This window comes from Henckelia pumila, chromosome 4 (genome assembly GCF_033568475.1).
Source record: "Henckelia pumila isolate YLH828 chromosome 4, ASM3356847v2, whole genome shotgun sequence".
Lineage (NCBI taxonomy): Eukaryota > Viridiplantae > Streptophyta > Magnoliopsida > Lamiales > Gesneriaceae > Henckelia > Henckelia pumila.
This window is the reverse complement of record NC_133123.1, coordinates 52,473,963-52,488,377: the sequence shown is the minus strand read 5'-3', so window position 1 is coordinate 52,488,377 and position 14,415 is coordinate 52,473,963. Positions and strand designations below refer to the sequence as shown.

The 14,415-nt window shown below is 40.1% G+C and overlaps 1 non-coding gene across 1 annotated transcript; it reads right to left on the bottom strand.

Moving 5' to 3' along the window:
• Window positions 1-5,291: 5,291 nt before the first annotated feature.
• LOC140870216 (small nucleolar RNA R71) lies at window positions 5,292-5,398 on the bottom strand. The gene has a single exon (XR_012147188.1). It is a non-coding gene; the product is annotated as a small nucleolar RNA R71 (small nucleolar RNA).
• Between the last annotated feature and the right edge of the window lie 9,017 nt (window positions 5,399-14,415).

Below are 14,415 nucleotides of genomic sequence, written 5' to 3'. Positions count from 1 at the left end.
GAACTCGACTTCGGATCCCCCGTTCCTGACTTCGGAGCCTCCGTTCCTGTTCGGAGCCTCCGATCCTGACTTCGGATCCTCCGAAGTCCCATCAATGATGTCACCCATGACGCATTATCTTCGGAGCCTCCGATCCGAGTTCCTGTTCGGAGCCTCCTAACCCGGTTCGGAGCCTCCGAACCATCCGAACCCTCGGAACCTTTCCGACCATTTTCGAGTGTCCTGAATCCATTTCTGGACTCCGTTAACCCATTTGGAATTTTCTTAATCATGTTTTTCTTAATCTAAATATGATTACACGATTAATTATTCATTAATCGTTAATTCAGGATACGGGTCACTACAGATCGATTGACCGGACACGACATCGAAGATTCGGCTTTGTTTTCTTCCTTTTATTTACTTATTTCTGAATATGTTTAATTTTCTGAACATGTTTTGGTTTAATCAGAATGAACTAAATTTTTATATTCTAGAGGTCAGATGGAACCTGGTGTAGACATTTTCATAAATTTTTGATTTTATTGAATTGAGTTCCTCTAAATTAATTGTTTTTCTAGATTTGAATGTCTTTTCAATTTACTGGCCATAAATTGATTTGAAATATTTATTTGAAATCTGGCACTCGGGAGAGGAGATTTTGAATAGGACCAATAGAAAATACACTGTTAATTATTTATATAGCTCGGGAGAGTGTATAATTTTAACAGAGGTTTTAAAAAGAACATTGTTTTATATAGATCACTGCAATTAGATTCTTAATAGAGATATTGAAATTGAATTGTAGTTGATAAATATTATTTTTTGCTCGGGAGAGGGAACTAATACACTTAAGTGTTCTTGGCTATTAATTGAATGAAATTCATGAAAATAAATTATTTAGGATTGATTGTTGTTGAAACCAGGTGAAATATAAACCTCTAGACCATTTTTCATCTGATTGTTAATCTCTGAAAATTGTGTGCGTGCTACTAAAAATCCATTGATTATTTATTTTTCTGCAAATACTCTGAATTTTAATTTTCTAGATAAAGTTTAGACTATTATAATTACAAGTACTGAATATTTTCAATTTACTCCTTGTGGGAATGATACTTGATTCATCACTTTATTAAAACTTGACACTCGTACGCTTGAAAGTATTTTTCACAACAACAATGATACCCTTCCATTGATTACTATTTTTTTTGGCTCTCATTTCTTTCGTAAAATTATAAAATAAATTATATAGGATTTTAGTTATTCAATTTTTTTTAAAATTTATAAATATCCATAAATATAAAAAAACACAAAAAAACAATAAATTTCTAATTAAATTATCTATGAATTTGATCGGTGAGTGTTATTTACACTCAAAAAAGTGTTAATAACACTCTACCTTAATTAATTTATCATTTGTCACTACAAAAAAACTCGTTTGTTGCTACGGAAAAAGCATAGCAAATGAATTTTTGCGATGGTTTTGCGATGCTTTCATATTGCGTAGGGAAACATTGTGTCTGCGTTTGCGACGGTTTTAATTAACCGTCGCAAATTTGCGATAGAATTCCTACGGTTTAAACCGTAGCAATATGATATGGTTTCAAAGAACCGTACCAAAAATTAGTTATGATTTTACTAAAACCATTGCAATGCATCTAGATGGGTACGAACATGTAGACATTGGCTTCCGACGGTTTTTTTTGTTGCTACGGTTGTTTAAAAACCATTGCAAATCTTGATACGGTTTTTAATAAATCATAGAATAAATTAAAAACCGTAGCAAAATTATGCTATGGTTTACAAAAACGGTTGCAATAAGTGCAACGGTTTTTTAAAAACCGTAGCACTATGTTCAACGGTTTTTTAATAAACCGTAGCACAATATATATTATAATTTTTTTATGATATATTTTCATTTTTATATTTTTATTAAAATTTAATTTTTTAATTATTAAAATAAATCACCCGACAATTTTGTATAAAATATTAAAACACTAATAATAATACACAAAATTTCTGGCTAAAAACCACAATTTTAGCAATGTAATAATACACACATATATTCATCGTCCACAATACTACGATAAAAATGGTGAGAAATCAGGTGGTTTTGTCTCGTCGTTGTCTTCGCCGCTGCCAACTTCCTCGTCATTGCTGTCATAAGTGGCTTCCTCAATATACTGGCTTTTGCCTTTGTTTTTATGTGCACGTGCGTCCTCGACGGCCTTCTTACCCTTCTTATGTTGTTTGTCTCGAAGTGCAGGCACTAAAGAACCCACGTATTTCTCCAACTTCAAAATATGGGTCTGCAACCTATTGCACTTTGATTCAGCCACTTTATTTTTTTCTTTTGCAGCCTGCAGCTCAAATGCAATCTGCTCCGACTGCATTTTTTCCAAATCTGCCCTCGTTGTTGCTGCCTGTGCCTCATCCCTATTGTTAGAACCTAATTGGTGGGGGGGGGGGGGGAGGGGGAATTAGGTTCTATTGGCAACTTTAGCAATTTAAAATGATTTTGCAAAAATGCAAGTGGAAGACTTAGGGAAGTCAAGTATAAATGCAGTAAGTAAATAAAGTAAATGACGGAAAGTAAATAAAGCAGTAAATAAGAGAGGATATGTTTATGAAATTTCGACGATAAATCATCTACGTCTCCCCTTCTTGGTTAAGATTGATTAACCAAAGTATCACTAGCACTCCGTCTTGGCCTTGATGGCTCTATGTTAGCCGATACAACAATAACACGATCACCGCGTCTCTTAGACTTGAGGGCTCCAAGGATAGTCTAAAAAAAAAAACCGAAACACTTGGCCTTAAGGTCTCCAAGGATAAACACACAACAACTCAAAAACTTGGCTTCACACTCGATTATACACAACTACGATTTTCAAGCACTTATACAAATCGATACACAAATATATTTTGAGAGACTTAAAATAGGCTTAGAATTCTTGAAGAATCGCTCAATGACGCTTGAAAGAATGAGAGAATTGGAATGTGAGTTGTTATTTTAAATGGCATCGGAATGACTCTATTTATAGCGTTGAACTCGGCTGAGATCGGAGCTTATGATTCATCTTCGGAACTTCCGAACGTCTTCAAATTCAAATTCAAATTTTTGGGCGCTGAGTGGAGATCGGAACTTCCGATCAGTACTTAGGAGCTTCCGATCGGCTGCATTAAATATGACGTGGTGATATTTTTCTTTGTTTATTTAAGTTAATTTGTATGATTAGGAGAGTTTACTTTGATTAAATTCATTTTATAGTTCCTAATCATTGGTTGTGGTTTGATGTAGGAAAGTATGAGTTTTGAGCACAAGAAAAGAAAAGAAATAATGAAGATCCAGGAAGAATGAAGAAGTAGAGCTGCTGCTCTAGGAGAGAGAAAGTGAGAGTACAAGTAGCGCTACTGCGCTACGGAAGAACAAGCAGTGCTATTGCGCTTGGGAAAGAGATGTTGCGCATGAGAGTAGCGCTACCGCGCTAGGGAAAAGGAAGAAGAAGCGCTGTTGCGCTTGTGAGAGAAACAAGGACAGTGCTGCTGCGCATTTTGGAGCGCATCTGCGCTTGCAATATTTCTGTGCAAGAATTTGGGATAGAAAGTGCGCGCTCGTGCGCAATTTTTTTGTCCATGCGAGCACGAGTGCTAAATGCCAGAATCTGAGGCAGGAAGTTCGCGCGCGAGTGGGAAATTCAGGAAAATATTTTTTTAAAAAAGAAAATTTTCTTTTGATGGACTCTAGACCTTAAATATCATCTAGAACTCGAAAATTACTATCTTTTGGACGGTAGAAGAAAGAAGAACACTCTTGGAGGCTAGGTTTTTTTTTCTTTATTCTTAGATTTAATTTCTTTCTTCAATTTTTATAGAGAATTCATGAATTTTAGTGGCTACGTTTTAATACTTGTTTGAGAAAGACGAATCCTTGAAGTTTTATTTTCTCGTGAGATTATAATTTTCATTGTTTGATTTTTTTTTTAGTATAAAGAGTTGTTCAGATTTATTTGTTATGCTTGTGTGTTTGATTATTAGCTTGATCACCTAATGATTTTCTCATACAATCTAAAGCTAAATTAGATATCAAATCCGTAATTATTTTATCCCTCTAATTTGTGAAGCAACTATGATTAATAATTTCCGCTTGTGAATTTGTTAATTCGTAGGAACAACGATTGACTAGATTAAATACAACCGCTTGTGTTTGTGTTATCTAGATTTATCAATTTCACTAGTTTGAATACTACCTTGGATTTAAATCTAAATCGCTTGTATTTTGGTTAATTCATTGGTAAGGGTTAATTTAAAATTATTGTGTCTAACTAACTAAGATTAAGGTAGGATAGAAATTTAGTTTTAATGATGAATATTCAATGGGGATTAATTATTTTTAGAGAATCGATGATCGAGTGAATAAGTTCAAGGGCGTAGTCGGCCGATACCAAGTCTTGTTTTAATTGATTATTTCACTATAATTTTAATCCTGCATGCTAGTTGATAAAATTTATTTTAATTTGCTTTAAATTATTAGTAGTTAATTTCAAAATTCAAAAAACCCCCTTTTATTTATCTTTAGTATTTTTTTAGAACACAATAAATTTCATCTTCCTCGTGGGAATGATCTCTGCTCTCGCTACTACATGTTTATTTAGTTGAACTGAGTTGGGTTAATTTGGGCGTGATACGACTAAGCGCAACCAAATTTTGGCGTTGTTGCCAGGGAAGACGTTTAATTTATTTGTGTTTTGTTTTTATATTTCTATTATTTCCCCAGTGCTTGTCTGGTTTGTTAATGCTTACAGGTGAATCTTCTGAAGAGGAATTTCTCTATGATCCTGAGATAGAGAGAATTTTCAATAGACGAAAGAAGTAATCTCTAAGGAAAAGATTTGAATAAGAAGAAAAAGTTCAATTCGAAGAGCCTAGAGAAGAGATGGCTGCAAATGCGAATTTGAGCTTGAGATAGCTTGACACCCCAAATCTGAATCAACAACCTTTATGCATTACTTTTCCTACTTTAGAAGATAATGCCACTTTCGAACTAAAATCTGGACTAATACATCTTTTGCCTTCTTTCCATGGTCTTGCAGGTGAGGATTCCCATAAAAATCTGATGGAGTTTCACGTGGTCTGCACAAGCATGAAACCTACTGGAGTGACAAAGGAACAAATTCAGCTGAGAGCCTTTCCTTTCTCTCTGAAGAATGCTGCAAAGGATTGACTATACTACCTACCTTTTGGATTCATCACAACTTGACGGAAATGAAGAGGATTTTCTTAGAAAAATACTTCCAGCTTCGAGAGCAGCGAACATCAGAAAAGAGATTTATGGCATCAAGCAACATATAGGAGAGTAACTTCATGAATATTGGGAGCGGTTCAAGAATCTTTGTGCTAGCTGTCCGCAACATCAGATAAGTGAAAATCTCTTGATTCAATATTGTTATAAAGGTTTGTTACCTCATGATAGGAGCATGGTAGATGCGGCCAGTGGAGGAGTTTTTGTAGACAAAACACCGCAATATGCGAGGAATTTAATTGAGAAAATGGCAGCCAATTCTCAAGAATTTGGCACCAGCAGAGGTGATCCGACACCGAGAAGGAACAACGAGATAAATGTTTCTTTCCTTGAACAACAACTGATTGATTTGACGTCTCTTGTGCGCTAAATTGCTGTAGAGAATGGACAAAATGTGAAGGTGTGTGGAATTTGCGTTGCAATGGGGCATCAAACTGATATGTGTCCCACTCTCCAAGAGGGATCTACTAAGCAAGTCAATGCAACAGGAGGATTTCCAGGGCCACCACAGCGAAATTATCACCCTTATTTGAACATGTATAATCCAGGTTGGAGGGATCATCCGAACCTTAGATATGACAATCCTGAAATGAACCATCCTGCACCTCACGGGCAACCAAATAATCAAGCATATTGGCCGTCATATCCTCCACAACCGCAACATCCTAAATTTCCAACCCCTGGTGAGTTTTTAGAAAATATTTTTAAGGATCTTGCCACTAATACTTTGAATTTTCAGCAAGAAACGAGAGCAAGTATCCAAAACTTGAACACTCAGGTGGGACAGTTGGAAAACGCAATCAATTAATTGGAAGCAAAACATTCTAGAAGTTTGCCCTCTCAGACAGTGCTAAATCCAAAAGAAAATGTAAGAAGGCTCCCCTGGTTGAATTCTGGTTCAGAACAGTTAAATCTATCTGGAGTGATTTTTTACATACCAGATATTGTAAGAAGGCTCCCCCGGTTGAATTCTGTAGTAACCCGCATTTCTAATTAGTGATTAATGAGTAATCAATCACGTGATCATGTATAGATTAAGTAAAACATGATTAAGCAAGTTCCTGTTGGGATAACGGACTTCAGAAATGGATTCAGAGCACTCGAATTAGTTGAATTGGTTCAGCAGGATCGGACGGTCCGATGAGGAGTTTGGACGATCCGAAGTGGATCGGAAGCTCCGTGCCAGGATCGGAGGCTCTGATCGAGATCGGACAATCCGTCGGCGAGATCGGAAGCTCCGATCTGGACCAGGGCACACCTCATCTCTTACGTCAGCAAGGTGACGTTATGACTGACGTAATATTGAGCGATCGGAAGCTCCGAAGGTGCGATCGGAGGTTCCGATCGTGTTCGGATGGTCCGAACCGGGTTCGAAGGCTCCGAACTTCGTCTAAAAATAGGGGGCCGAGATTTCATTTTCAAGTGCACATTTCCCTCTCTTCTCTCTGATTCCTAGGCCTTTTAACTCAGATTTAGGGAGATCTAGGTGTCCTACGGGGAATCCGGAAGTGGCTTAGTGATCTAGACGTCATCGCGGAGCTTTGGCCTAGTTTTGAGGCTATCGACAGCAAAGGGCTAACGACGAACGCAGGTATAGCTTTGGCATCCTAAAAATATTTAGGAGTATGCTTTAGCTTAGTTAAGGCTTTTAGAGCTTAATTGTTGATGCATGGATATTTGCATTGTAGTAGCAGTAGACTGGACTTGTAGGCTTGAAATCTAGGTCAGTGGAGCTAGGTTTGACCAGCAGTGTTAGAGGTACGTAAGTACTGACCGAGATAGCCGACATGATATATTTGCTTATATGTTGCATGAGTATGTGCTATATGTTTTATCATGTTTTAGCATGTTTTATTGTCTTAGCACATACATGATTTTACGTGTGACTGCATCCGGAGAGATGTGAGTCATTGACAGTCTCCATAGGGAACAGTGATCTCATATTAGACTCGAGTCAGGCATGACAGTTTCCATATGGGTCTTGTATCCTATTTTGGATTTGGGTCAGGATGGGGTTGGCTCAGCCCTGATATGGAGTATATGAGTACCCCGTGGAGTAGCTCTCTAGCCGGTACTGTATATTTTTGGCGCCATGAGCAAGTATTTTCACTTGAGTTTTTAATCATCTATGTGCGCATATTTGTATTTATATCATTGCTTCGTATTGAGCGTTCTAGCTCACGCCCCTGTGTTTGGGTATTGTGTACCTTGTGGCGGGGCAGGTTTGAGGCTGGACGATCCAGGCGGCTCTCAGCAGGATTGAGCTTTAGAGAGTGCGAGGTTGTAGAGGGTAGGGATTTATTTACCCTGAACCTTCGATTTGGTTGTATAACAGTATTTATACACTTGTAGTAGCGTCGGTTGTATTCTGCCGATTGGATTTGTTGTATTTTAATTATTCGTATTTTACGCTTTAAGCTTTTATTGCGTGCACTTTTACTATAACTCTGATTAGGTAATGGATCCGGGTTGGGTCACTATATTTTTGGTATCAGAGCGACGCATTTCACTGGGAATATCTTAAAGTGGATTAAGTAATTATCTGTTCTTGTGCAACAGATGGCAGATTATGACGAGAGCCATGGTAGCGTAGACGGCGATCGTTGGGGTGATCCGGATGATCGTAGACGTCATCAAGGACAGCCTGTGGAGCGCAAGCGAGTGAGTATGCGCAGATTCAAGGAGGTTAGCCCGAAGCCTTTGACGGGTGGTGAGACAACCGAAGAGGTGGAGGATTGGCTTTAGAGGATGGAGCAGTGCTTCCAGGAGTTCCATTGCACGGCTGAGGATAGGATGGAGATTCTTGCCTTTATGCTTGAGGGCAGAGCGAGGAAGTGGTGGAGATCTACTTCCGCACCGTTCATAGCAGCTAGAGGTGCAGCTACGTGGGTTGAGTTCCGTACTACTTATCAGAGGTTGTATTTTCCTCCAGCTCTTCGTCAGGCGAAAGCCAGTGAGTTGTTGAGTTTGCGACAGGGGACGATGTCGATCGAGGAGTACCAGCAGAAGTTCTTTGATCTGCTACCCTTTTGTCCTCATATTGCTGATAGTTCTATGGCGAAGTTTGATCATTTCCTTCAAGGGTTGAACCCTGATATTCATCGGATGGTTGCTATGGGCGGCAATGGGACTTACGAGGATTTGGTGGACCGTTGTCGCCAGGCCGAGGACAGTATTCAGAGGAACAGGGGACTTTACTCTTCTTCTTCCAAGTTAGCAAGTGCTAGTGCTTTGGGCCCTAGGGGGCAGTCTTTCAAGAAGCCAGGAGGTACTTCTTCTTCTTCCTCTGGATCTGATGGAGTGCATAACTTTGGTGGCCAAAGGCTGAACCGTTGTTGTCAGTGCCAACGTAGACATCCGCAGGGCAGTGTGGTCGATCGACCACTGCATGTTTCCAGTGTGGCCAGGAGGGTCACATGAAGAGAGATTGTCCTATGCTGGTTGGAGCAGCGAGTGGTTCCGGAGGTTCTCAGGCATCTGTTCAGCCACCTTAGTACTAGAAGCCACCTTTCCAGCAGCAGTATTCGCAGCAGCGCCTGCAGCCGCAGCAGTCTCAAAGACAGCCTACTCAGACTCCTTCTCGGGGTCATTCTTCTTTGAGGCCACGTGCCCAGGGTCAGGTCTTTGCGCTTAACCAGGAGCAGGCAGAGGCTGACAGTGATCGGATGATTGCAGGTATCTGTAGTTTATGTGATTTTCCTGCATATGTTTTAATTGATACCGATGCATCGCATTCTTTTGTCTCAGCACGTTTTGCTAAGAAGTATAGATTGCCGTTTATTCCTTTAGACGTGTTGCTAGTGGTTTATACTCCTATGGGGAGCGAGGTTTTAGCCAAGCGTCTAGTTTTGGGTTGTGTTTTGGATTTCGAGGGACATCAGCTTAGTGCTTGTAGTAACCCGGATTCCATTTTAAGATAATAATATGATAATCATGAATAAGGGTTGGTAATTAATCAATTTCGGAGTATTATTGGACTTCGAAAGGGAATTTGGGCTTTTGACTTTGGGCCGGATCGGAACCTCCGAACCCAGATCGGAAGCTCCGATCCCAGCCACTTCGAAAGCTCAGCGGAAGCACCGAGATCGAAAGCTCCGATCCTAGAACGGAAGTTCCGATCTCCAACTGCCAGCAATGCTCGATGACTCAGCCGCGAGTTTTGACAAGTGTTGAACGTAGAGCAGATCGGAAGTTCCGATCCTGGCGTGTCAAGCATGCACGCAATGAGCTGGATCGGAAGCTCCGATCCCGAAATCGGAAGTTCCGATCCTGGCCGGGAATTTTGCCTATAAATAGGGCTTCTCAGATTCATTTCTAAATACGAATTCCCGAGTTTTTTTCTTCAGCTATATAGTGTGAGATATACACTTGAAGGCCCTATCGGTTATAATAGAGGTTCTGGAATAACCAAGGTGTGGTTATAGTCATCCGGGACTAGCAACTCCAAAGGGCTAACTACGGACGAAGGTATGGTTCGGGAATCTGTTTAAGTTTTGGGAGTACTTATTAGCTTAGTTAAGGCTTATAGAATTTATGTAGTGATACGGTGAACTTTTGAATATAGGCTTGGAACCTAGGATCCTACTTTACTTGAACTAGCCTAGAGGTACGTACACATTGACTGAGATTGCCAGCGAGTATACATGTTTATATGTTGCATTTATTTGGCATTATTATATGGCATGATGTATGATTTACCATTTTCTATACTCATATGTCATGTGCATATACACGTTGAGCCTATACCTTGTTATACCTGACTATAGAGCCTCTCAGCTCTATACTCGATAGTCTGTCACTGAGAGTACCGCGACGGCGGGAGCATTTATGTCTGTCTACTCTAGTGTACTAGACGAGTGTGGTTGCACCCAGAGGTTGATCCGTGCGGTGGCAGCACTCATGTGGCGCCGGTTCTGAGCATGATTTTCAGATGACCCTGTACCAGTCATCATGTTGCATGCATTATATACATATGTTTACTCATGTCTATGTACTGGGCGTTAGTGCTCACGTCCTAATTTTTATCTTGGACACCCTATTCTATGGGGCAGGTCGCAGGATGGACGGAGCTGGTAGTTCAAGGCAGGACTAGGGAGCAGGAGCCTTGAGGATTTCATTATACAGCAGGATTCGATATAGCTGTATAATATTTACTGTTTAAGTTTTTGATTTGGTTGTATCACTATATATTTAAGCCTGGATTATGTTACTAAGCTGATATGTAAATTATGGTTAAGTTTCCGCACGTTTTTACTCTGTTAAGTATTTTGCTGTATTAAGGTTAATGCATGCTATTAGTTGCCAGTTAGTAGGTGATTCCATGCAGGATCACTACATTTTTGGTATCAGAGCATGCTTAGATTTTGGGATTAGTACTTGGGATTTAGAATTAGTCTTGAGTAATTCTTGCGCATTTGGGATTTTAATGTACAATTCTTTTCAGGATATGGCTGACGAGAGTCACGGTAGTGTTGGCCAGGGAGGTGGTCATCATCATCGTCATCACCGCCATCATGATGATCAACATCGTCATCATGAGGGTAGACGTCGCTACTCTATCAATAAGTTCATGCAGGTAGGATCGAAACCCTTGGTGGGAGGCAAGAATCCTGAACAAGCTAGAAGCTGGATGTCTAAACTCGAGAGTACTTTTCGTGCTTTCGATTGTACTGAGAATCAGAAATTGGAAGTTCTAGAATTTGTTTTAGAGGATCGAGCACGTTTTTGGTGGGATGCCAAAGCTGCTCAGGCACGTACTGAGAGAGGACAGGTGACTTGGGGGGATTTCTGTCGGAAGTTCCAGAAATTGTATTTTCCTCCGGCTGTTATCCAAGCACAATCTATGGAGTTGCTTACTTTGAGGCAAAGATCAATGAATATTGATCAATATCAGCAACGATTTCTTGATCTGCTACCTTTCAGTCCTCATATCAATGGGAGTGATGCGTCGAAGTATGATATCTTTCTACAAGGTTTGAACCAAGATATCTACTCTTAGGTTGTCGTCTGTGATGACCCGGTATCTTTTGAGACTTTGGTGAACCGTTGCCGTCTTGTGGAGACTAGCAATAGGCGGGCACAGTTGATGATGCCAGTGTTGGAGAACGGTGATCAGATCAATCAGGATTGATACCCGGTGCAGCAGAAGTTAAAAATTTTATATGGAACGATTCCATAATGGGTATCAAAACTTTACGATTAAATTGTGCATGTAAAAATTAAATAACAATTATAAATTTTTACCTCCAATCTCGAAACGAGATTATGGACACCAACAGATTACTCTGCTCTTGTTGTATCTCCCAGGAACTGATGGACGAACTGTTCTTCAATCAGGTCCACGAACAGAGATTTAATCCCTCTGATAGATTGCACTAGAAAATCTATCAGAAGTTTCTACGAAGAGAATTAACGAATTTGATCCGTTAAACCAGACTGCAATTCAAAATTCACAGGCTGGATTTTCCCGAGCAGAGAGGGAGGGGGGCGGCGGCCACTGTTAAGAAAAACCAGGGTTTTCGAAAATATTTTGTGACCTCTGTTGTGTAATTTCTGTACTGCAATAACTTATTTATAATGTGGGCTGCTAACAGCTTAGGGCCCATTAGTCATAAGTTCAAGCTTGACAAGAAAAGCCCGCATGTTCAGAAATTAATATAAAATTCATCGTGACTCAGATTGATAAACCAATTTCACCAATGTTCACAGAAACCATTTCTGCATCTTTTAGAGTCAAGATAAATTTTCTGAATCCGAATTCAGTGATTTCCAAAAATGCCCATCCCTATGTCATTTTAGGAAATCTTACTCCTCTACTCTTAAATAAGAAGTCCCACTTCTTTGTTCATTAAATTTAACTCTTTAAATTTAACTATCTCAACGGGGATTAAAAATCCATTACTCTGTGTGACCCTCAATGGTTCAGGGATACAGCTAGCCGTGGGCTCACAACTCCTTGTGACTCGGAACAACAATTTCCGACTTGCCCATCGAATCATGGTAAGAGCGCCTAGCAACATCGCCCCATGATTCCCTAGGTATCACTGATAGTGCCTGCAAGAACCAATAGATTTTGGTTAGCGTACAGTACGGTCCCTTTATCCATATATCCCGATCGAATCAACAACCATTGGTAAATCGAGAGTCGTTCGAGATTCGATAACTATGCAATACATCTTGAAGATCAAATAGTGATATCGCATGTGCTACTAAGAAACCATTTCTTAAAACACATCATGTACTCTGGCCAGAGATTCGTCACACTAATATCTCCTCAGATTTCATAGGATATCCACACTCGCAAGTATGTGGTGAATCCTTGACAACAAAGCATCGACTCCTATATGTGTCGTAACTGTACCCAATCCCGACACCTGATGACCCCAATAGAGTCGGTAAACGAGTCAAAGCACAGTACTAGCATATAGAGTCTCAATGATGTTTCAAGTAGTAAGGACTAATGGTGTACAACCAAAACCGCGGACTTCATCCACTCGATAAGTGATAACCACTTAGAAAGTCCGGATAGGGTAGTTCGATCATTCATCGTATGAATATCCATTTGCATGCTTTGAACATCTCTATGTTCCATACCAATGAAACGTGGTACTCGGCATCGCAAATGCTAGTCTCAATCTCGAGCGATCCTTATCCTTATTAATGGACAGCTCAATCGACTAGGAACTGTTTAGAATATACAATGACTATAAGATGTGTTTCATGATAGTCATCCCCATGCACTACCACATCTTACATACACTATAGTATATTCAAGGTCTTTATCAAAACAACAATAGTATATCACAATATAACAATATGACGAAAGATAAAGTCATTGCCATTAATAAAAGTGTAAATTATATTAAACAAAAGATTGTTTATACAAAGAGTCATCAAAGCCCTTAGCCACAAGTTGGCTCACCGGGCACCCACTCTTTCAATCTCCCACTTGCCCTAAAGCCAACTAGTCATACTACGTAGACCCATTGCTTCGCGATGTTTGTCAAATAATGGTCCTGGCAAGGGCTTAGTAAGTGGATCAGCGATATTGTCTGCAGAGGCCACTCTCTCGACAGTGATGTCTCCTCTTTCCACGATCTCCCGGATGATGTGGTATTTCCTCAGTACGTGTTTGGATCTTTGATGAGACCTTGGTTCCTTTGCCTGAGCAACGGCACCCGTGTTGTCACAGTACACCAGGACTGGACCAACAACTTCAGGAATAACGCCCAACTCTTGGACGAAAATTCCTCATCCAAATGGCCTCTTTAGCAGCAGCTGATGCTGCAATGTATTCTGCCTCAGTGGTGGAATCCGCTGTGGTGTCCTGCTTGGAACTCTTCCAAGAGACAGCACCGCCATTGAGCATGAACACAAATCCAGAGGTTGACTTCGAGTCATCCACGTCACTTTGGAAGCTAGAGTCGGTATAGCCTTCCAATTTCAGTTCTCTTCCTCCATATACCATGAACATATTCTTAGTCCTTCGTAAGTACTTAAGAATGTCCTTCACGGCTTTCCAATGCATTTGACCGGGATTAGCTTGATATCTTCTCGTGACACTCAGAGCAAATGCTACATCCGGTCTGGTAGATATCATCCCATACATGATACTACCTATGGCTGACGCATATGGTACATGTGTCATTTTCTCTATCTCTTCATCAGTCTTGGGACACATAGACTTGGATAGAGAAACTCCATGACACATCGGTAGATGTCCTCTCTTGGACCCATCCATTGAAAATCTTTTCAATATGGTGTCGATGTAGGTTGCTTGAGTGAGTCCTATCATTCTCTTAGATCTATCTCTATAGATTTGTATCCCTAGAATATAGGATGCCTCACCCAAATCCTTCATCGAGAATCTACCTGATAACCATATCTTTGTTGACTGCAACATCCCTACATCATTCCCAATGAGTAGGATGTCATCAACATAAAGTACTAAGAATGTCACAGCATCCTTAACTACTTTCTTGTACATGCACGGTTCCTCCGGGTTCTTGATGAAACCAAAATCCTTTATTGTTTCATCAAATTTCTGGTTCCAACTTCTTGATGCTTGTTTGAGACCATAGATTGATCTCTGAAGCTTGCATACCTTATGCTCGCTTCCCATGGATGTGTATCCC